The following is a 22,817-nucleotide window of genomic DNA, read 5'->3' as shown; positions in this document are numbered from 1 at the left end:
CCTCCCTGCCTCCTCCTCCTTGCTGCAAGATAGCCCAGCAAGAAAAGAGCGCAGCATTGAGACTGGCAGCACGTCCTGTGTTGGGTGTTTGTAGAAGGTGCAAGGCCTTGGTGGATTTTTAAAATTTTAATCAAATGCAGGCGAATAGCCTCGAGCCTGCAAGCTTTAAAAGGAGAAGGAGGGGGGGGGGAAGGGTGATCAGGACACGGACTGCCTGGCCATACATCTGAAAAGGCTGCGTGCGGTATGGCAAGTGACCATATGCGTGGCTCTGACACTTGATAACACGCTGCCATACCTGCCTGGCTGCAGTCGGTGGGAAATTAGAAAGCGCGAGATTTGCATCTTGGCCACTCCCTAAGTCCGTGCACCCATGCTTCCCCATGGCGTCTTTTTCGCATTCGCCAAAGCCAGAGACTTAAAGTAAGATGGATGCACTTTTAACAGAGATGAATCAGAAGCTTTTCATCCACTGCAAACCAGGAAAATAACACTATATTTAAAACACACACACGACAAAAATGCTGAGTAAGGAGAGATAAAACACCACTTTTTAAACTATTGCCTCTTTCAAGAGACCAGGAAGTCGGATCTGACTAAAGATGATTTCGCACGTTGCATGCTCCCTTTTTTACCAGTGAAGGCTTCACAAGAGGTTAAAATTAGGGTTACAACCACGAGCTGATTGATTGTAAATCTTTTGGCTGGTTTTTAAAAGTTGTCCCAGGCTGATGAAGCTGATGATTTAGTATCAAAAATTTTTAATAGCTGTGCTTGCAAATATGTGGGCAGCTGGTGACACATTAAAAGAGGCACTCTCCCTTTTCTAGCACATTAGAGATAATGTTTCTTCTAAAATGGTGCTATGTTAACATGCATACCTCATCTAAAAGCAAAGTGTGCTGTTTTCCTTCAATACTCTTTTTTTTTGTTCACGTGCAAATTTTGATTGAATCAGTCTACATGATTCAATCAACTAAGATTTTCTTAATCAGATGATATAGAGCCCTAGTTAAAATGTGTTTGGGGTCAGTCTGAATGTTACATTTCTGACAAATACTATGAAGTTGGCTCACACCCATCAGATCCAGATAACTGAATGAATTCCAGCATGCTGCTAAGCCAACTGGGTGAGATTCATGTGTACGCAGTTGGTCTGCTGCATTATTAAAGGACAAGTTTTCTGTTAAGCAATGTAAAAGGGATTGAGCAAAGAAAAGGTGGAACATAGTAGCTAAGAATAATGCCCGGCCAGTATAGAAGTTCCACTTTAATGTTACCTTGTCCATAAACTTGCTAGGTAGCCTTGGACAAGCAACTCTCCACCATCCATGTGCTATAATAGGGACAATAATATTGGTCTGTTTTATGGCAAACCTGCAAACATTGCTGAGATAATATCTGTAAAGCATTTTGTACCATCTGAAATACTCCATGACTCTTTAAGTATAAATGTATATAAATTGCCAAAAGATAAAGATCTCAGTGAGTTCTGAATCATTTTAGAACTGACACATGTATCGCAGCCACAAAGTGGAGGTCTATTTCAGTTGCTGCATGTGGCAGCAATTCACTTACGCTGGTGTGAGGAGGCTGTCTGTATGGACTGGGCAATTTCCCCCATACTGGCAGACTACATAAAAAGAGGGGTCTTTCTTAGCACTGGGACAGATGCCACATGGAAAAATTTAAGGTACTCTGTATGGCAGTTGTGCGCACTGACTCTGGAGGTGGCTGCCACGCAGCTTCTAGAGACTTCACACCATTGTGAAGCTAGAAAGATGTACATACATTTTCCCTCTATTTTCCTCTTTGTGTGTGCCAGGAAGTGGCCATGGGTGATTCTGATGTTCATCCTTGGAATATATAGAGCCAGAATAGAGGCAAGATGAGAAATGGTTGTAGCATAGTGGATAAACAATGTGAGTCAGGAAATGTCTGGTTCAAATATTGCCCCAGTTACTAACTCGACTGTGTGGCCTTAGATAAGCTGCTATCTTCAGCTTCAGTCCTGCCCATGTACAGTGTGGAGAAAATAATACTTGAAAATCTTACAGGTTCATTATACTGAGTTCATGTATATGAATAAAGGTTGCAGGGCTATGGACACTTGCATAATAAAAACAGTAGGACTTATTTGAAGTAAACATGCATAGCACTGGGTTGTAAAGCACTTAATATAATTAAGAGTGCACATGTGCAGAGTGCAGTCTTTTTTTCCTGAATACAAGTGCAGTGGATCCAGCTATTTTGCTCAGCAAAGCTTGAGGCTTTCCTACAACTTGACTAGATGTGTCAGAAGAGCTGCTGAAGTTCGAGGAAGGCCTTCAAATTTTGAGTAGAGTGGCTGTATCCTCCCCAATAACTACAACCCGTGTTCACAGATCTTGAGTTAGGGGAACGATTTTCCGGGAAGAAGGGCATGGGTTCCATGAATATTTGAGCTGTTGCATTTGACTTTTTAAAAAATGAACTGGTCCCAAACTCTTGAATGTGCCTGTTTTTCTAACGTCTGACTTCTCTAACTTCTGAAAAGGTTTAATGAAAGGGAAGTGCTGTGAGATGCATCATTCAGCATATCTCAAGCTTTTTGGGATGCTTGGAAGACCTGAAAGTTTGATACAGTTCCTAATGTGGGAATTGTTGGTTTGTTGGTTTAAACTTACCTAACAACCGAATTGTTGTGTGATTTTAGTAATGTATCGGTCCTCAGACACTTTTAACTTTTCCCATGAATTATCATGTACAAATACTATCATCTGGCCTATTCTGTCTCATTCTACATCAGAAGTGTGGCTAAGTTCATTCCTTTGTAATGTTATGACACATGCCTAGAGTACAGCAAGTACTATATATTTTTCCTTCTTTTGGAAAGTTGTTCATATTCAAAAATGCAGTTTTAATTGACAACTTTAGTTCATGGATTTTAATTGGCTGGTTCTGGGTTATTATAAGAAAAATATTATATAAATAAAGTAGAAATGACAGTGGTGGTGCATCTAAATGGAATCTGTGTTGAATTCACTGTGAGCTACACAACAGTTTTCACGTTTTTTAAAAAAAGGAAGCAGCAGGCCTGATTTGTGAGATACTGTATTTTTGACAAAATGAATTATGAACTCTTTGGGTCCGCACCATATTTTTGCAGGTTTATTTACATTTACATTTGGATGTATTAAGGCAAGGGGAGGGACTCCTGCACATGACTGTGTTGCAGCTACAAAGTTTATCGTGGTGTTGCCTGCAGTGGCCTATAACATTCATTTGTTTTGCATCTTTCACTATCATTTGAGCCTGGGGAGGGAATTTGTGCTATTCGCACATTATTTAAAAAAAAAAGCCAGATGTATATGCCCACGTACCGACCTTGTCTGCTTCCTGGAAAATTTACTCTAGTTAATTGGGTAGAATAATTCCATGATAATCACACATGAATACCACACTCGTGCCTGTTCCTGCCCAAAGAGCTGTAGGCATTATAGGGACTATGAGGGAGAGATTGAAGTTGCAGTGAAGTTCTGTATGTTAATGGCCTGTTAGAATGAGAAGTGACCTGCTGAAAACCTTTCACTAGCATGTAGTTTATAGGCCTCTCAATAGGTCCATTACCTACTGGGGGGAAATATTGTCTCTGTCCATTTATATGTTAATTTTAACTGTGTACAGATTTGAAATAGTGTCATTGCTCAGCATTGAGACTGAAGGGTGGGATTTGAGAGGTGAAAACTATTGTAGCCAACCAGCCAGCATTTCACAGTTCCAGCCAGTATTTTTAATCCTTTTGCTTGTTTACCAGTGGCAGATAATATAAGGCAAAAAGAAATTTGTCAGGCCATTCATCATGTATGCATGTACACAAAGGTTTGGCTCCATCCAGCTTTTTCACTCAAGCTCAGTAAATTCCCCTCCTGACTCCAGTGTGTCTCACATAGGTTTTATCTATGTAGGTCCTATGGTCCCCAACACAGCCTATTTTGGTAGACCACTTCTTCCTTTTTCACCAATGGAAAAATTGGTGGAACCCAACCCTAGTCTGTAATACTAAACCAGTATCTAAAGAAGTGAGCTGTGACTCATGAAAGTTCATACCTACCACGAATTTTATTAAGTTTTGTAGGTACTACTGGACTTTTGCTCTTATTTATTGTTACGAACAGACTAACACAGCTACCCATCTTGCTCTAGACCTTTCTCATTCCATTGAAGGCAATAGATACGGGAGCGTATAATTCTGTTTAGGATTGCACTATAAGGCTGCTGTTTCATATGTACCATGCTTTGAGTATAGTGCTTGAGAAAGTCTCTCATTCCAGAACAGAAGAAAAGGTGAGAAATTCAGGGAGTGGACTCCTGGTCTGATGCAGATTAGGCAGTTTTTGTGCTATTAATATTTGTTAAACTGAAATTTTTTTTCATTCAAAAAGTTATCAAAGCTTGTATTCTTAAGGCCCGTCCACAAACGCATATACATTACTTTCTCATTTTGATGGCTTGAAACTGAAACCCTGTTGAAAAAGCTCTGTATTTATTATAATGTGAGATGATGTATAAATTCTACCTGTGATGTTTGATCTGTGATGGGTCATCCGAATATCAAGTCATTCTTGATGCTGCAGCTGGATGTGGGGCCACGTCTTTGAAGTGCATTAAGATAGGTTTTGCTTCAAGTTGCTGCATTGACTGTTTTCAGTACCCTGTAAATATTTGGCTGAACTCTGTTCACAGGATGGCCGTTGTTAACAAAACAGCATGCCCCCCTTGGGGCATGGGGAAAACACTTTGCATAAGTTCTAGGTAGTTGGGCTAAATAAAAGCATTTTTGAAAACAAAAACTTTTAGGCTCGTTCCTAGGCACATGATTATGGTAGAAGTGATTTTTTATGCAAGCTGATGGAAACGAGAGCTGATGGAATAGAGACAATATATGTGGTTGGTGGTACCTTTAGGATAGTGGTTTCAAACCTGCCCTCAAGGAATGCTTTCCATACTGTTGTTGTTGTTGTTGAGGAATGCATGTTTCAACTGCACAAATACCTTGACTGTAGCTTGTACAAAGATGTTACAGGTTCAGGGTTGCAGTAGCAAGGTCAAAATGGTAATTGATAAATAACACACTTAAACTCATAGGTGTTACTAGCATTGTCTGAGGACATACTGATGCATGCATGAAGGTGCCCTCTCAGTAGTGGCACCCGTGTTGTGGCACTCCCTTCCAAGAGAAGCTTGAATTTGAACTTCAAGAGAATGGTGAAGAGTGTAATGTTCTGAGAGGCTGATTAAATGTCAAACATCTTTTTAAAGTATGTAACCTAAATTGGGTTTTGTGGCATTTGGGTTTTAGAGTTAAGCATTCAAGAGAGTTTTGATTGTGTTATATATGGTATAAGCTATCCTGAAGGCTTTTACGGTGGCTTGATAATATATATATTGTCAAGCCCAGCTGTGACAATGTAGCCTGTTATTTACTGGAAGTGCAGTCTGCACATCAGCTGACAAATGATTTGCTATATTGATTCAAATAAACTCATAACATTTTAAATATCTTAGGTTTGTTTATTTTTTAAAAAAATGGTGCTTGTTTTCATTCTAGTGAACTAGAAGCTGGGTTTATGGTTAAACTGTCTATAAATATATTGACAGTCAGACAGTAAAATGAAAGGCAGTTACAAGAATAGTTCCTCTGACTCTTAGTAGGTATGCCATTTTGGATTACTTTATCAAATCTCTTTCTACAAAGCTGTGTGGGCAGTAACTTACCTTGTGATAGGATGCAACTACTATAAAGATTGAAGATGGTTTTTTGAGGAACATGGATAGGGTGGAAATGTTGTAGGCCTTAGCATATAACTTAGGAGGAAAAGGCAAATGCTGAAATGAATTTTACTCGGCCTAGTTGTGCCAGTGTAGTCAACTAAGGTTCAGTTCCCACCTCAGCTGACAAATGATTTGCTGTATTGATTCAAATAAACTCATAAAATTGTTCCTATCCTGGCACTGAAGTTAAGGCATTCTAAAGGTTGTTATTGGGTAATGAGAAATTACTCCTTGGCTTTTAATCACGCTGGAGTTTTACTTTGATAAAACAAGAACGTACTCGTAACCATGGATTAGTATTGGGCAACTGTTGGGTGGGGAAGAACTGTTACTCATAAGTAATGGTGCATATTGAGTGTTGCAGGTAGAAATGAGGGCTTGGGGATTTGTGATGAATATGCAAAGCTGCCTTATACTGAGTCAGACCATTGGTCCTCTCTAGCCTTGTATTTTGTTCTCACTGGAGCAATTCTTCAAGTCTCAGGGCTCAGTTACTGATCAGATTAATTCCTTGTTTATAGTAAAGAACATACTTTTGCAAGTTTAGCTTCATGGGATTGCTTTATCAAGGTGAAGAACCGCACAGAGAGGGAGGGAAACTGCAATCCTTTCTTCTCCTGCCAATATTTTGCTGGAAAAAGCCATCTTCCCACCAGTCTGTTTTTATGCCTTCAGAGAAAAATATAGAGGTATTTTTATTTTTCCTCAGTAGGAATAAAAGCAGCTCACAGGTGTTTTTTTTTTTTAACTTCTAGAACTCTTGATCCAGTTGCATTTTAAGATCCAAAAGAGGGAGGGCAATCATTGCACCCATGATCCCCAAAAGAAATCTCCCAAGTATGTACAAATTCCTCCCTTGTCTCTGGATCCTGTCCCAGTTCGCATGAACTGGTAAATTATGCTATTAGATATAGAAAAATAATGCCAATGATGCTGTATAATATATAACACGTGCAAACTAGTTACATAGAACTTCCTGAGTTGTTCTTGTTGGCTTGAACTTAAATGGTACGTTCATGCACAACCATGTCCCATTGAATTTGTTGAGGCCCAAGCAGGCGCAACAAGCTTCCTGGATTGTGGCCATTTTGTTTCTTTGGGGCGTTACTGGGGTCAGTGTCCATTTTGGTCTTTCACTCTGTGAGCCAAGCAATTTGCTTACCTTCTCTACTTACGTATCTTGTAAAACAATGTCCAAGTGATCAGTGTTGGGTGAAGAGGATCTGAGTGCATGGGAGCTCTTATGTAAGCTTGATCACTGCTGGGTAGGCAGGGATATAATGGAGGAAAGCAGGAATGTGGAGCAAGCAGCTACATACACAAGGGCAGAGCATAAATATTGCTCTAGCAGAGACCCTGGCCTGAACCTGGGATATTTATAGCAAGATGAAGTAAACCGGTCTGTAAGGGCTGGGAATGGAACATACTGCCCTGCTTCTGCTCTGCACTGTGAAGTAGCTCACCAAAATGGGTGCCAGTGAAAGAGCTTGGTTCCCTGTTATTCTTGGCTCAAAGGAAGCTACACTGTTTGGGGTATGAACTACATAATTTCATCATACATAGCTTAATCTATGTCAAAAATATGTCTGATCTTACCTAAAATGTAAAGGCCACATTCTCTGGATCTATTCCTTTACATGGTAGCATTTTGGTGACGTTAGCATCATATCAGTAATTTTAGTGACTTGTTAGCATTTCACTGGATTACTAATATTTTGATAGCATTTCTCAGATAATTAATATGATGCAGATAGCATTCAAACTATTGTTTGTTTGGTCATCCCAACAGTCAGTGGTTACTATATTTAACATGGCAGCATGATTCTAATAATCATGTTGGCTGCTAACATCCATTTCTAGTATATTAGGCAGAAAACATAGTTCCATTCTAGACCATGTGCTATATTAGATTTTTGTCACCTCTGGAGTGTTGAATGACTTTATTTGAGATGAATACCAATACATACCAGACGCTCGGCTCACAGGAGTAGCAGCTACCTTGTAATGGTAACAATTTCAAAAGAATTGGTTTGATCTGCTTCAGACTCAGCTGAATAAGTAAAAGCCCTCTTGGTTTGTGTAAGAAAAGTATTCATATTTTTAGGTACAACAAAGTGAAAAATGTAATTATGACAAAAATTTATCTACTTAATTATATATATATGGCCTCTTTTAGCCAAACAGGTCCTTGAAGTGACTTAAGAAACAAATAGTCCAATTAAAATTAAACAAAAGACAAAAAGAATTATTTTTCTTTTAACTAAAGGTAGCAGGTCGAAGTTTACATATGGCCCTCGGCTTACAGTGTCCTAAAATAAAAGCAAGCTGTGACTTGTGTAGTTTTTTCAGTTGCTATTGTTAAAAATAATGCAGAGAGAAACACACATGGGCTGAATACAAATTAGTTTTTAAAAGTCTGTTAATTATGCTGCTTTAGTTACTTGATAATTTGATTAAAATTCAGTAGTTCAGAATCAAGGATAATTTGATTAAAATTCAGTAGTTCAGAATCAAGTATAGCCAAAGGCCTGGTCTCTACATGCAGCAAAAAGAGGTGGCAGAATTCTGAGGTGGCAGAATGAACTATACTGTTTCAGGCTTCAAGTAGGGAGATCACATTTTTCATGTTCTCCCATGTAACCCCTCCACAAATAAAAATTGAGCGTATCAGGGAGATAGTTTAGCCCTTCATATACTTTGCTAGTTTTCTGCTTGGAGGGAACTGTTAAAGTAATATAACTTTGAAAGATCCCTCCCCTGCAGTCTGAAGTGATACAGTGAATTGTATTACTTCAGCTCCCTTCCACCTTGTTACAGCTTCATTATTCTGCATGTCTAAATGCCTTTGAGCCTTTTGATGTGGCATCCTAATTGTGATTTTTGTCCATTGCTTCTGCAGTAGTCTGTGGAGCAATTTTCACAACAGACATGTCAGATGGCAGCTTTGTGCAGTTTTTTCCTCATCTGTGATGGGCTTTTTTTTGTGTGCTTTCAAATGACTCTGCAGTTTCAAAGCATGTTTGTGTTTAAATCAAAAATGGGAACATTAGTAGTATTGGTGACCCTCTTATGACACTGTCACCACCATAAACCTCCTTTTGCAGGTTTGGGCTTCCTAGGCAGTTAAGGGCCATTGCAACACACCACCTGTCTAATCTCTATCAAACAGAGAGCCCTGTCCCAAATCCACACAGGATTTCAATGATTGGACTGTCATCATTGTGAAACCACTCCCCCCGCCCCCCCTGAAGATGAGTGGTTTAATTTTCAGTCCTTTTTAAACAATTCAGCCCTTATATCTCTATAAGTATGCATAATTTTTCAGCTGCAGAATATTGTTATATCAATATACCATTGTAATGATAGGTCTACTAGGTTCTCTGAATTCCCAGCTTTCATTAGAATAAAAAAGTGTCCTGCCCATTCCTTTGTGGCGATAGGCCTTTTTTCTTATATCTCCACTAAGGAAGAGGCTAGAAACTTCTTTTTCTTTAAAAAAAATGAATGTTGGGAATTCAGAGAGCCTTCTAAATCTGTCATTACAATAGTATAATGATATTCTAGTGCTGATTTTTTTTTAAAGCCCTAGCAGCCCAGGGAGGGGGCAGCCTCTTCCTGTGCCCGAAAAAAGCAGTGCAGTTTGAAAGGGATGTAGCGCTTTGTATATGATTCATAAACGGATTTAAATGCTGTTTGAAACCACCACCCCTACATCGATATAAGCATATATCCCCAAAATAAAAAAGTGTGTGTGTTTGTGTGTGGTGATGCCATTGATGATGACAGTATCCCCCCCTGAAAATCCTGATCATTTAAGGTACGTGTGGAAGAAAATAAAACTACTCCACAACTGTAAAAATACAGAAGGAGAGCAGACATGCGGGAGAACCATACCCCAACTGATTCTAGCGCTTATGAATTGACTAGCAAGAAAATCAGGAGTAAGCTGAGCATGCAGAAAAGCCCAACACTAGTCCTGGCGTGCTGAATATTGTGACAAAACAGACAGGACATGATGGCTCTAGTTCAGAGATCATACTTCACGTTCAAGAACATGGCCTTGCTAGATGATATGTGATATTTTCCAGATTGGTAGAGTTCCTTGCTATCGTTTCTTTGACTGTTACTAAGTGCTAAAACCTTAATTTTTTAAAATAGTGAATGTCAACATTACTACTCGCCCCCTCCCAAAAAAACATGTACCATTAGTGAGTACTTATGGAACTTCAAAGAATACTTAGAATCATTTTAAGAATGAATATTAGAAAAATGAAGAAGAACCCGTTAGGACCATTATAGCGGTATATTGATATACATTCCATCTTTCTTTTTTTCTTTTTTTAAAAGGATGGAGACTTTTAAACAAAATGGTGGCAGAAAGGGGGACAGCAACTTTTTGGCCTGTGGTGTACCTTTAATTTGAAAGGAAAAGTGATTCCACAGCAACAGGAAAATTGGGAACTCAGGTGTTTTTATAAACCATGGGCAAATAATGGGAGATCGGTGGAATGTAAACTAATTCAAACAAATGTTTGAAAGCTTTAAAAAATCTACTGCAATTCAGAAGTGAAAATGCAGAACAGTGCCTGTGTGGAAGGGCCCTCAGATACTGCAAATGTGGTGATCTATACAGTCTTGTGTATGTTGGTTCACACATAAGGGCTACTGAATTCATTGAAGCTTACTCTACTGCCTAGGATTTCAACTTTAAATATTATGTTACTTGGTTTTGTAGTATTTCCACATAATAGAAAATAAGCTCCCACTCCCATCCCTTTCATAGTGAGCCTGTGTGGTGGATTGTGATGACTTGGTTCAAATCCCTTCTCTGTAACAAAGCTCTTTGGGTGAGTTTTGGACCATTCACTTTTTTCAGTTTACCTACATTGTAAGGTTGTTATGAGGATAGAATAGAGAAGGAAGAGTGGGGAAACTACACTTTGGAGGAAGGGTAGTCTTATGTAGTGGGTACAACAGTTCAAGTGATTTTCAATAACTCCTTTATTAACAGGAACATCACCACTCAAAGCACAAACATCAAAACAGCAGTTATAGAACACTCTACTCCCCTCCAGAACACGCCCACACTTAAACTCAACCAATAGCAAACACCCGGTATCCAGAAACCCTATTCGCTAGTTCATTATTCTGTAGGGGAATCCTGATTGGCCAGCTCAACAACATGGCCAATTGGAATGTAGCTGTACGGAACCATGCTACAAAAGCCTTTTTGCTTGAAGCTCCCAGTACACTACAGGTAGGATAAAATTCTATTAGGTTTTTACTCTTGATGTTGTACCCATGATAGTTCTAGTGGATGTTAGCGGTGCAGTATCCTACTGAGAGACTGAGAGAGAAGCTTGCTGGCTTGTGACTGGTGAGAACATTACTTACTCTTGTGAGACCATTTTTCTCCAGCTTCAGAAGAGAGGTGAGGATCTGATCATCATTGTGTTGGAATATAGGTTGCAAGGTCTGACATTCAATCATTGTGGGGTTAATATGTTTACCCAATGTTCTATTGTTTGTATTGACCTGGAAGAGAAATCTGGCAGAGAGTCAATAGCCTTATCTACCTCAAAGCCCCAGGGAAACTAAGATGTGTTTATTGGTCAACAGGCCAGGTGATTTCCTCTCTATGGTCAAGGAGAAGAATCTCCATTACTCATGCAGTCTTAAGTTTGTACTCCATAGTGTAAAGATGTAGGGAATGGATTTCTTTGTTTTGTAGGAATCCTGTGTACCTTTTTCCTTTAGAGTAAATGTTTTCTTTTTTTTCTTTTTTTTAATAATAAATTTTATTTATCAACAAAACAAATAAACAACTTCAACCATACAACTTGAACAGTAAATACAAAAAGTAATACATGGAAGTAACAGTAAGATACACTTCATAAATAAAATTGCTGACAGAATGCTATGATTTGCAGTTCTTACAGTTAAAGATATTACACAAAATTTCCTTGAAGCAACTTAGCTCATAACTAACTATCTAGTATTTTCTGATATAAATGGTTTGGAGGATTTGCTTCTGTCCCATCAGTGCAGTCTAAGAAATGCCACCATTTTTCATAAAAGTTGGATTTGTGTGTTGTGTTGGTTAAATTGTCTGTTATTTTGTCTATGATAAGCTGATCCCATACTTTGGATAGCCAGTGGGAGATTGGTGGGGGTATTTGTTTTTTCCAAAAGTAAGCAATTGAAGATTTTGCTATAGTTAGTAGGTTAATGATTAACTCTTTTTGCGAGGATGGTATGTTTTGATTTTGCCAAAGGTTTAAAAAGATTAAAAGAAGGTCCAGTGGTATTTCGTAATTCGTTATTAATTTTATCTGTTTTAGCATCTCTACCCAAAATGCATTTATTTTGGGGCATTGCCACCAAAGGTGAGCAAATGTGCCTATACTGCCACATTTTTTCCAGCACATAGGCGAATAATTAGAGGTCATAACTGAAAGCTTCTTTGGGGTTAGGTTCCAACGAGTGAGAATTTTAAACTATTGAAGTTTGATATTTATTGCTTTGGATTTTAATGTTGAGGAGGACCAAATTTCTTCCCATTGATCCGGTGAAATTTGGGCGTTACAATCTTGTTGCCATTTGTATGCGTAATATTTTGGTTTTTGGGAGGTTATGATAGTTTTATAGATTCTAGAGATTAGTCCTCTTCTTTGATTAGTATTATTTTCCAAGAGATGTTTTCTTAAAAGTAAACAAACATCTGACTCTTATTGATCAAGATCCATTGCAACTCTGACTTTAAAACTATTTTAACCCACTTTTCCCCAACACATTGCACTGAGACTTGGAAAGCAGCAATATATTAAGACTCTCCTAGCTTCCTCAAGTGAGGGACAAAAATGACAGCAAGCATCTCACAAAATTTGTGGGAGGGAACTATTTATGTATTTACTTAATAAAAGATCTGTCTCTCATCTCTCTTAAATTCAAGGCAGCTAATAACATCATTTGTGGTTATAAGAGGCATTTTTAAAAAAAGATCATACATTAAAAAAAATAAGAATTACCAACACCACCAATTTTGAAATACAGTATCATAAGAGAAATTAACTTCAGTTTCCAAATACACCCTGGAAAAGAACTTTTGAAAGAACAAAAAGTAGGAGGCTTGACCTCTTCAGGAATTGCATTCCAAAGTATTGGGGCTACAATCAAAGAAGCATGAAATTTTTAATTTTTCTTAAATTTTTTATTTTATTTGAAAAGAAAATTAGAAATAAAATAAAATAAACCTCATACACAATGCAGATACACATGGGACAACAACAGTGAGAAATCTACACATAACCATCCTTTAAAAGTTTCTAAATATCTAAAACATAAGTCCACCTGCAGTAGTCTATATGCCATTTGTTCGAATATAGATAAAGTTGTAAGGTTATCCATCCACTGAATTATGGAAGGTGGGCATTTGTCTCTCCACTATTACAATATAAGTCTTTTAACTGCAGTAATGGCACTGAGAGTCCATTTGTATTGACCATTGGTTAGGTTTCAGGATACAGGCAGATAGTTTAAAAGTACTTACACATCCTCAAAAGTCAATGGGTATTTTAATACAAATATGAGTAATAACTGCCTCTAAACAAGATCAAATAATTGGACATGTCCAAAGTATATATTTCAGAGACACATCCTGTAAGCCCCTGAACCGGCAATTAGACACCGCACTTAGTCCTTTACTAAAAAGGCACTGTGGTGTCCAGTATACCCTAAACATTATTTTTTGCTGAATAAGTCATAGCTTAATATCCATAGAGGTAACAGATATAGCATTTAAGGCCTTATTCCATTGCTTTGGCAAAACTGGGTGATGTTACTCCTCATTCCATTTCTTCTGAAGGCTCTGCATATCTTACTTATTAATCAACATCACATATTTATAAAGAAATATTGTAGCTTTTGTTTTTTTCATATAAGATCCAGAATTGGGGGAGACTCAGAAACACTCAATGGTGTAGTGCCGTAGTTCGATACCAACAAATGTTGTTGTTGTGAATAATTGCCATTCAGTAAGAGCTGAGAAAATAACAAAAACTCATCACCATAACCTATCAATTGACCCAAAATAAAAATCCCTCTGTCTGTCTAAGCCTTCCATAGAAAAGATTTTCTCCCAATTTTAAAATCTGGATTGGCCCATAATGTTAAGTTAGCACATGAAAATGGGTATGTGCCATAGTTCTCTAACTGCAGAAATTGCAGGAGGAACAAAAATACACTTTAACATGTATAGACCATAAGGCACTCGATTTAAAAATGCGGACCAGACAAGAAGCCTCCAAAAAAGCCCAGGATGGACAATTCCCCCTGGGAGGAGCAGTCCTAATAAGTGGTACAAGTTAGCAAGTATGCTTGATGATAAAAACCGAGATCAGGAAAGCCAAATCCTCCTTCATTAAATGCAAGTTGAATCCTTTTTAGAGAAATTTGAGACAGGATCTCCACATAAATTTCCAAAACAAAGTATTAATTTTATGAATATACCTGCAAGGGATATGAAAAGAAATTGCACTCAAACCATATATAATTCTAGGTATAATATTCATTTTGCGTGTATTTACTTTACCCCATAATGACAGGTATAAAATTGCTCATCTGTCCAAATCCAAGGATTTATTCTCAGTCAGCATGTTAACATTCAGCATAATCATATAGTGAAATCCTAAGCAGAGTTATACCAGTCTAAGCCCATTGAAATCAGTTGGCTTAGACTGGAGTAACTCTGCTTAGGATTTCACTGTTAATATTTCAAGGTACCATATTCCAAGATAAGTGATGGCTTCTGGGCACCACAAAAACATCCATTAGCAAATACATTCTGTGATATATTGTCTCCCAATAGCATCAGATTTTGTCCAGTTACTCAAATAGCCAGAAAAAAAATCAACAAAAGTATTAATCATGATCATTAATAGTGGAATGGAAGATTAAAATTGTGCGATAAACAATAACAGATCATCTGCATATAGGATAATCTTAAATTCCAAGGAGTTATGTACAAGGCCATGAATATTATTTTGTCTAATGGCACAAGCCAGGAGTACCAAACATGAGAGGAGAAAGAGTACAACCTTGTCTAATATCCTTCTCAAGAGGGAATGTTGCAGAAAACTGCCATTAGATCGTGGAAATGAACAATTCTAATTCATTTCAAAAATTTGTGAGGAAGAGACATTAGATCGTACTAAGGATGAGCAAATCTGCTGGCTGATGGAGCAGCTAGCGCATGCTGCTCAGAAGTCCTGAACAAGCATGTGATTCCATAGCCGCCTTGGTCGTATGAGGGCAGAAAGGTGGGTAAAAACATTGTAGCTAAATAAAAATAAATACAGTCAGAGAAGGTCCTTCCAGTGGGTCTTGGGTCATGATGAGCGTCATAGGTAAGAAGCAGCATCTTGAATGGTCTCAGAAACCAAATAGTCAGCCACTGGAGTTTGTCTAATACTGGTATTATATACTCACAGTGACTATTGCCTATTAATATTTGTACTGCACCATTTAGTATTGATTGTAGTTTCTGAGTAATCTTCGTCAACCCTATATCTGGGGGAATAACACATCCTAATGGTTACATAAACATGGTCCAGCATGCCTAGATTGGCCAGACCTAGAAAGGAAGATAACATCTAATTGAATATTGATGATAAAAAGTAAGGATGATTTCAAGAGCACTCCTAAAGTTTTGATTTAGTCTACGAATGATAATTTCACCTCATCTAGTGCGGACAAATCTTTTCTCTCTAGAACATCGGCCAACCAACATCACTTCCATCTTGTCTTTTTATATTCAGCTTGTTTTCTTCATCCACTTAACCATAGCCTCCCAGCTCTACCTTAGAATTGGAGGCTTAGATAGTGACAGATATAGCTCGGGGTGGTGGTGGTCATCAACATGTTGATAATATCCCTCTTTCAGACTATGGATTATTTTATTGCATGGTTTCATATAAATATTGGAAAACATGGGCAAAGCGCAGAGTCCTATGGATCTCTGAAAGATAGCTCCCAAGCTGTTGATTGGAACTCCCTGAAGGAAACTTTCTGCCACCTATTTGATAGGGAGGCCTGAAATTCTCAGAGAGCTGTGCCAACATTCCACAGCTGCACTCTAAGTGGTCCAACAAAATGACATGGTCAGTGGTGTGAAAATGGCTGAAATGTAATAATGTCAACAAGGGATGCATTACTTCTTTCCAGTTATTGCTGAGGATCCTCCACCATTGTTACCAATGCCATCTCCATGCTATAACCAGGCTGGAAAGCAGACTGAAATTTGATGAGGGAAAGTTGCTGTGGAGGGGACAGCCTTTATTTTTTAAAGGGACAGATGTGAACTGCTGACCTTGATAGGAAGATTTTGCAACCTCCAAAGAATTAATTTGTTAAAAGGGAAAGATAAATGAAACGGTGGGATACTGTTGCAAGGGATGAAGGTAAATTTGCAGGAGTTTGACTCTTTGTGCTAAAGCTGTTCACAGATGCTTAGTTGTACAGAAGTGGGGAAATGAAACTACTTCCAAAGTTTGCGTTGTGAACTTTTTTAAAAAACCAAATGTTACTTTTTAATATAAGTGTATTTCATTTTTATTCTATTGTAAAATGTCCACTTTGTTTGTACATTAATAATATAACCTAATAGTAAAAAAATCAGAGATGTATATTATTTTCAGTGTTTATATTATGTTCATCCCTAGCACTTAGTTTAGTTTATTTCTACTTTAGAATAAAGATAATTTTTCTGAACTCTTCAATGTTAAAATAAAATGTTTATAAATATTACTGAACATTTCCTCTAGTTTTAGATTTTTAGCATACATTGCAAACTTTTTAAAAATACCAACATACTCTTTAGTTCCTTTAATGTACCAATGCATTGTTTTTCAAAGGTCAGAAGTACAACTTCATGTATTTCTGTAGTAAAAGTCATCAGCTTGGTTTCTTTCTTCTACACTGGTTCAAACCTTTATTTCCTTTTTTGTTGCCTTCATTTTTTCTAGGAGAGCAGTCTACATTTCATCCATTTTCTTGTTATTTTATATGTGTTGTAAATGTACATCTTATTTCCATTACAAAAATCATTTTTACTCAAGACACAGTTCTGCCATTTTCTTTCCTTGAGGGATTTTACCAGTATGTGGGCAGGGCTGTATTAACCCATGGCCAGGCCCCTAGGCTATCAGGTATTTTCAGGCTCCCTCTGGCGCTTCAGTCTTTCACCCCACTACAGCTGACAGCCTGAACCTGGCACCATAGGTAGTAGACTGCAGTACATAGCCCTATATCCATTTTTTAGAGTCTCCTGAAGAATTCTGTTCACAATTTTAAAAATATTTTTATTGCACAAGTAGAACTCATCAGGAAAGCACATTTTGGAGGTATAACTTTCGTTTTTACTCTCGCCTGAATATTGGAATAGTGATATGGACAAAAAAAAGGAACCGGTAAGCAATATGGTATTAAAGTAATGTAATAAATATATATATATAGTATACTTATGAGAGTGTATATATAGCTAAATATATATGTACATGTATTGCTACAGCACAGAGTGCAAAACGCCTTTAACCATTGGAGCCCTGGGGCACAGGTAACAGTGCCTCAGGAAAAAAAATTGATGGGCCCCTAGTCCCTGCAGAGCACCTAGGCTTCAGCCTAGTCAGCCTTACGAAGAATACGTCCCTGTGGGTCAAAACGTAAGAGGTTGCAGCTCTTTTTCTGGTGGGCCAGGAGGGAGGAGATGTAATAGGGTGAGCTAGAAGAGGAGTTTCCAGGAGGTCAGGAGGGCAAATTTGACTTTCTGCATAATGTGTGAAATGGCTTTGAAATGCAGCCTGGTTTGCTCAGCAATGCTATGTATTTATAAATGCTGAACATGAAAAATAAAATATAAAACACGTTGCGTAATAACTGAAGTGAGATTCCTGTATTTAATGTTGCAGATGGGGAAAGTAGCATGGAGCTGCATTTCAAGTGAGTCCCCAAAAGAACAATAAAGCTGCAGGGGGAAAGTCCCGTTTAATTCAATAGGATGTGTTTTTGAGTGTGCATGCATAGGATTGCTTCTGAAGTTTAGAAATGAGTCCCATTTCAAAAATTTTGTGAACCTCTGGCTTATACAACTTATTTTCTGGTTGTTAGGTATAAACTCTTGCTACAGAGGGCAAAGAGGGGTGTCTTCATTTCAGTTTCTCTGTTTTTCTTTCTGTTAGTTTGCTCCTTAGTTTTCCTGTTTCATCTGCGTTAAAAAAATTATAGCATTAGTTGTTCATCCTATGTTTTACATTTTTTATGTTTGACCTGGGATTCCAAGGGTTGAATCCTGCTCTGCTGTGGAAGCTTGCTGACCTTAGGCCGTTCACACATCCTCAGCCAAACGTACATTACGGAGTTGTTGTGAGGATAAAATGGGAAATAGGAGATACGTTCCTATCTCCTTTTTAATCTTTTCTTGCCAGTCTTTGTTTTAATTCTGCAAACTTAATTTGTTTTTATCCGAATGCCTATGGGCACTGTGTATGCAGAAGCAGAGTTCTATCCTGTTAGATGGAAACCTAACACAAAGATGAGGTTTGCATGTGCATTTCGCCATCCTGTTTGCAGCATATATGAAGCATCATTCTGTAAGATTATTCAGTTGTTCAGTGGGAGGAGCAGGAATGTTACCTAAGTACTTGTAAATAGTTTTATTGATCTGGAGAAAGGGGGGGGAAGTCAATATGATCCTACTTTTTGTTTATGGGTCTTCCTCAACCTTAGGGAGATCAGTTTTGCTGTGGTATTTTGTGCCACACCCCTTGAAACTTTTTAATGAATTGCAGTATATGCCGTGTCCTTGTTTCTGTGCCAATTGCTTGCAAAAAGAAACGAGCATACAGAATGATATTTTCTGTCTGGTGTCTTTGCTGCTTTGTTGACTTTTTTTCCCTTGGGAGCTGGTGGCATGCCAAAAGTGACCTCTCAGGATTTTATTTATGTAACTTACTTAGATGGCCCCCATACTGGATTAGTGAAGTACTCTTTTTGTTTATTAACTGTATTATTTTGAAGCCCTTATAAGTGACACTTGAATAAACACTGTATTATGCTAGAGTGAAGGTGGTGTGTGACAACTATCCAGAAAATCAGTTGAAAGAACCTCTGGAGATTTATTAAAAAGATTATGATTGTCAAACTGATACATTGTTTTGGAACAGTTACTTTTTATAGTTAACATATGCTATCCTTGACCGGTTGCCTATTTTTGAAAAAGCAATGTTTTTTTAAAAATCTACATTGTGAAGATCACTAGTACTAGTTCAGAATACTAAGTTTAGACCTAAGTTTTGAAAAATGTCCCTCATGCAAATTATTCTCTTGGCTAATTGGAGAGTGATTCCATATCCAAGATGTCTTTGAGCATCAGTCAGCTCATCAGAGGCAGGCTTCATGATTGTCTCCGTCTTTTTGCTATCTGCGTTTTATGGTTTTTAGTACAGCTGCTGACATGAGTACTGACGCCTGTTGATTAATTGGTTTTCTCTGTTTTAATGTATATTTTTAAACTTTGTATTTCAATGTTTGTTGTGACACCCTGAGCCTGTGTGTGTGGAGGGCGGGATATAAGTCAAATAAACTGAACTGAACAGCAGACCAGGGACTAGCATGACCTGTACAGGTGTCCACTTCTAGTTTGCACTTCTCTTTTGGAATTCCTTTCCTTCTTCTAGCTGTTTAGTGCTACATTGCCAAATCAGCTAGGATGAGTTATGAGGACAAGCTGCTGTGTAACTGTTACTGGATTGTCCCTCTATTCTAGATACAGTGTTATGTAAGAAAATAATTACAAATGTGGTTTCTTTATCTGCTGAAGAAGTAACACTAGCTTTGTAATTATGCATGCAGGCGCATTATAATTTGCAAAGAACAATTGTCAACTGCAAGCTTCATGCCTTACTTAACCATAGTGGCTTTTGTTGTATGTCAAATTAAATTTCTTTGGAAATGAGAAATGGGGTGGGGGGGATGAACTAAAGAGCATATGCAATTTATTTTAGGTTCTCTAAAATACAAATCTATATCTGTGTTTTAATGACTGTTCATTCACTTGCATAAAATTTGTGTTAAAAGTCTTACATTAGCTGTAAATGAGAACTCTACTGGGGATACAGTTCCCCCTGTAAGCTGGCCAACCTTCTACCAGTGCTATTGCAGTGACAAAGCTAAACAGCTGTGAACTTAACCAGTGCCTGTATGGGAATCCACAGGCAGCCCCATATGAGCCTTTTAGAGTTTCAAGAGGAAGTGGGATTATAAGAGTAGCTTTGCATAACTCACAGTCATGAATTTGAATTTTGCATTGAATAGACACTTAATAAGGAGATGTGTTCATATGACAGATAAGTAGGTGTTTGAAAGTATATATGCATACACCTAAAATGTAATGTGTGAAGAGTAATGTGCTATTGTAACTTAGAAGACCAGAATAGAGTATGTATCATGGTTGAAATAAAGACTAAAAATCAGTCACATATTCTAGTAGGACGCAGTTAGTTCGAGTTTTCGAATCTGTGCTGAGAGTCTCTAATATAAGGTTCTGATCCACTCATGCAAGGCAAGATCAGCTTTGCTGTAAATGTTAAAAAAAAACCCAAAATTTGGACTAAGATTTGTTGACTGTATATTACATTTTCACTGAATCTCTGGCACCTTTTCAGTGAATGTTGTAAATGTTGGTCATCATTTACTGTAAATCTTTACAATGCTTGGCAGACACATGCCTCCATCAAGCTACATGGTGATGCATGCTGGGAAGTGATTTACTGTAAATGTTGTTTCCACGGTGACTCAAAATGGAAATACTTTTGAGACATAGACTACCCAGGACAGAAAGTAGAAGTTGTCACAAATGTCCTGCAGTACTAATGTTTGTTTTAATGGTTGAAAAGGCAGTGGTAGAATTTAGTATTAGGGTTGTGTCATTTATCTACACGTTACTGACTTAGGAGGTAGGTTAGGGAGTAGATGGGATTTTTCTTCTTCCAACCCCTGCACTGTAAATAAGCTTAGCTATTACTGCATGTCAGTTGCCTTATTGCCGATTTAACCCTGTACTTTTAGCTAGATACCTCACAAATTGTGTGGTTTGGGTAGATCGTGCAGTTGAAAAGTATGTGAATAGCACCAACTATTTTGTTACAGAAGTTACATTTATATTATAATAAAGAGTTCAGTAGCATCTGCAGATGCATCTGATGAAGAGAACAGTGGTTCTCGAAAGCTTATGCTACAATAAAGTTGGTTAGTCTTAAAGGTGCAACTGGACTCTTTACTATTTTGCAACTACAGAGTAACATGGCTAACTTTTCTAGATTTATATTATATTAATACTAATGAGCATTTAACAACTAGCATATTGTGATGGTTGGTAATGAAGTGCTTGTGCTGCCTGTGGGCTTTCCTCAACCACTACTATAATGCAGTGTTGTAGCCAGTGAAATCAAACTGGGAAAAGATGTGGTCTGTCTGTCTTTTTACAGTACAGTTGTGGAAAGGGAAAGTAAGGCTGTATTTCTTACGTGCTTTGCTTCATGGGATCCAGGTAGGTAACCAAATTGTATAAATATAAAAAGTATTGTTTCTTATCCCAGAGGGTCACAATCTAAAATAGATGGGAATTTTGAGAATCAAATGAGGGATGGATGGCCGTGTTGGTCTGTAGTAGAAGAGCAAGATTCGGGTCCAATAGCACTTTAAAGACCAACTAGATTTCCAGGGTATGAGCTTTCTAAAAAAATGAACATAGGCTTGGACCTAACAGAGTGTTTCTATGAATGGAAGGATTTCAGCCCACAGTGTGTGTCTTTCTCATCTGTCCCTTCCTGCTCCATGCCCAGGTCTCCTCCGCTCCTCCAAATACTGTTGCCCAGGAATAGCATTTCATGGGCATTTTGGGCTGCAGCAGGAGAAAAGGCAGTAAGAAAGTCATGCGGTGTGAATGGAAATCCTTCCATCTGCATACCCCAGTGAATCCAGGCCATAATCTGAGTTGCCCACTCTGTTCATGCATTTCTCTAAGATTGCACTGAGATAGTCTGCTGGAGCAGTGCAGTTCCCCTGTTCCTCTGTTATGCAGATTGCCTCCAGTATGTACCGGATCTTTTGAGTGAGTAGGCACCCATGCAGAAGCTAGCTTCACAGTTTTTTGCCCCCGTTTCTGGGGAAAAGATGAAGGGACAAGTACATACTGGAATCTATCCATACTGCAAAGGGGAGGAACAAGCAAGTATAGCATAGCAGCTGTCTGATCATGTTACTTGTTTTGTGGGTCTGCACCAGTAGGTCTTTTGTTAATAGTGTGTTCTAGGGATGTGCACTAAAAGAAGGCCATAAATGTCAGTATTCCCCTATATTCATGTCCTCCCAAACAATTTTGTATTTGTATTTATTTTTCTATTGTTTTTTTCCATGCAAATTATACAAAACTGTAGCAGAGGAGCTGCAGCCTGTTCATTTAAGACCACCAAGTTTCAAGTATATTGGTCAAGGGGTCCAATTCCACCGGATGCCAGTGTTCCCAGCTACTCTCCATTGTTTCTTGTGAGGGGAAAATCCAGTGCTTTTTCCAGAACAAAGAAGTCTTAGCCAAAAACTCAAAAGTTATCTACTAACCAAAAGCTTCCCATTGCAAAAAGAACCATTAACACCAAACAGACCCAGAGAATTCCAGCAGAACCAACCTGGCAGCAGAAGTAAGGCACAGACAGACCAGAGCAGCACATACTCAAAAAAAATTTCTCCCTGAAGCTGCCTACAGCAAGGGGAGAATTTTTGTGGGCTATGAGAGGGTTACTGTGATTGGGCAGACAGTTGAGATCCCCCTAACATGTGGTGCCATGCGCCTCTGAGTTGCCTCCCTCCCCCTCTCCCTTTTTTGCCTGAGAAACCTTTCAACAAAAAACAGGCTCAATATCCAGCAAGCAGTAGAAAAAAAACAGTGTGTA

At 38.2% G+C, this 22,817-nt stretch overlaps 1 protein-coding gene across 1 annotated transcript in view; it reads left to right on the top strand.

Moving 5' to 3' along the window:
• The window catches only part of TRERF1 (transcriptional regulating factor 1), a 131,049-nt gene that overhangs the window by 544 nt on the left and 107,688 nt on the right, over nt 1–22,817 (top strand). The gene's annotated exons all lie outside the window — the stretch shown is intronic.

This window comes from Eublepharis macularius, chromosome 1, assembly GCF_028583425.1.
Source record: "Eublepharis macularius isolate TG4126 chromosome 1, MPM_Emac_v1.0, whole genome shotgun sequence".
NCBI lineage: Eukaryota > Metazoa > Chordata > Lepidosauria > Squamata > Eublepharidae > Eublepharis > Eublepharis macularius.
This window is presented reverse-complemented; position numbering and strand designations above follow the sequence as displayed.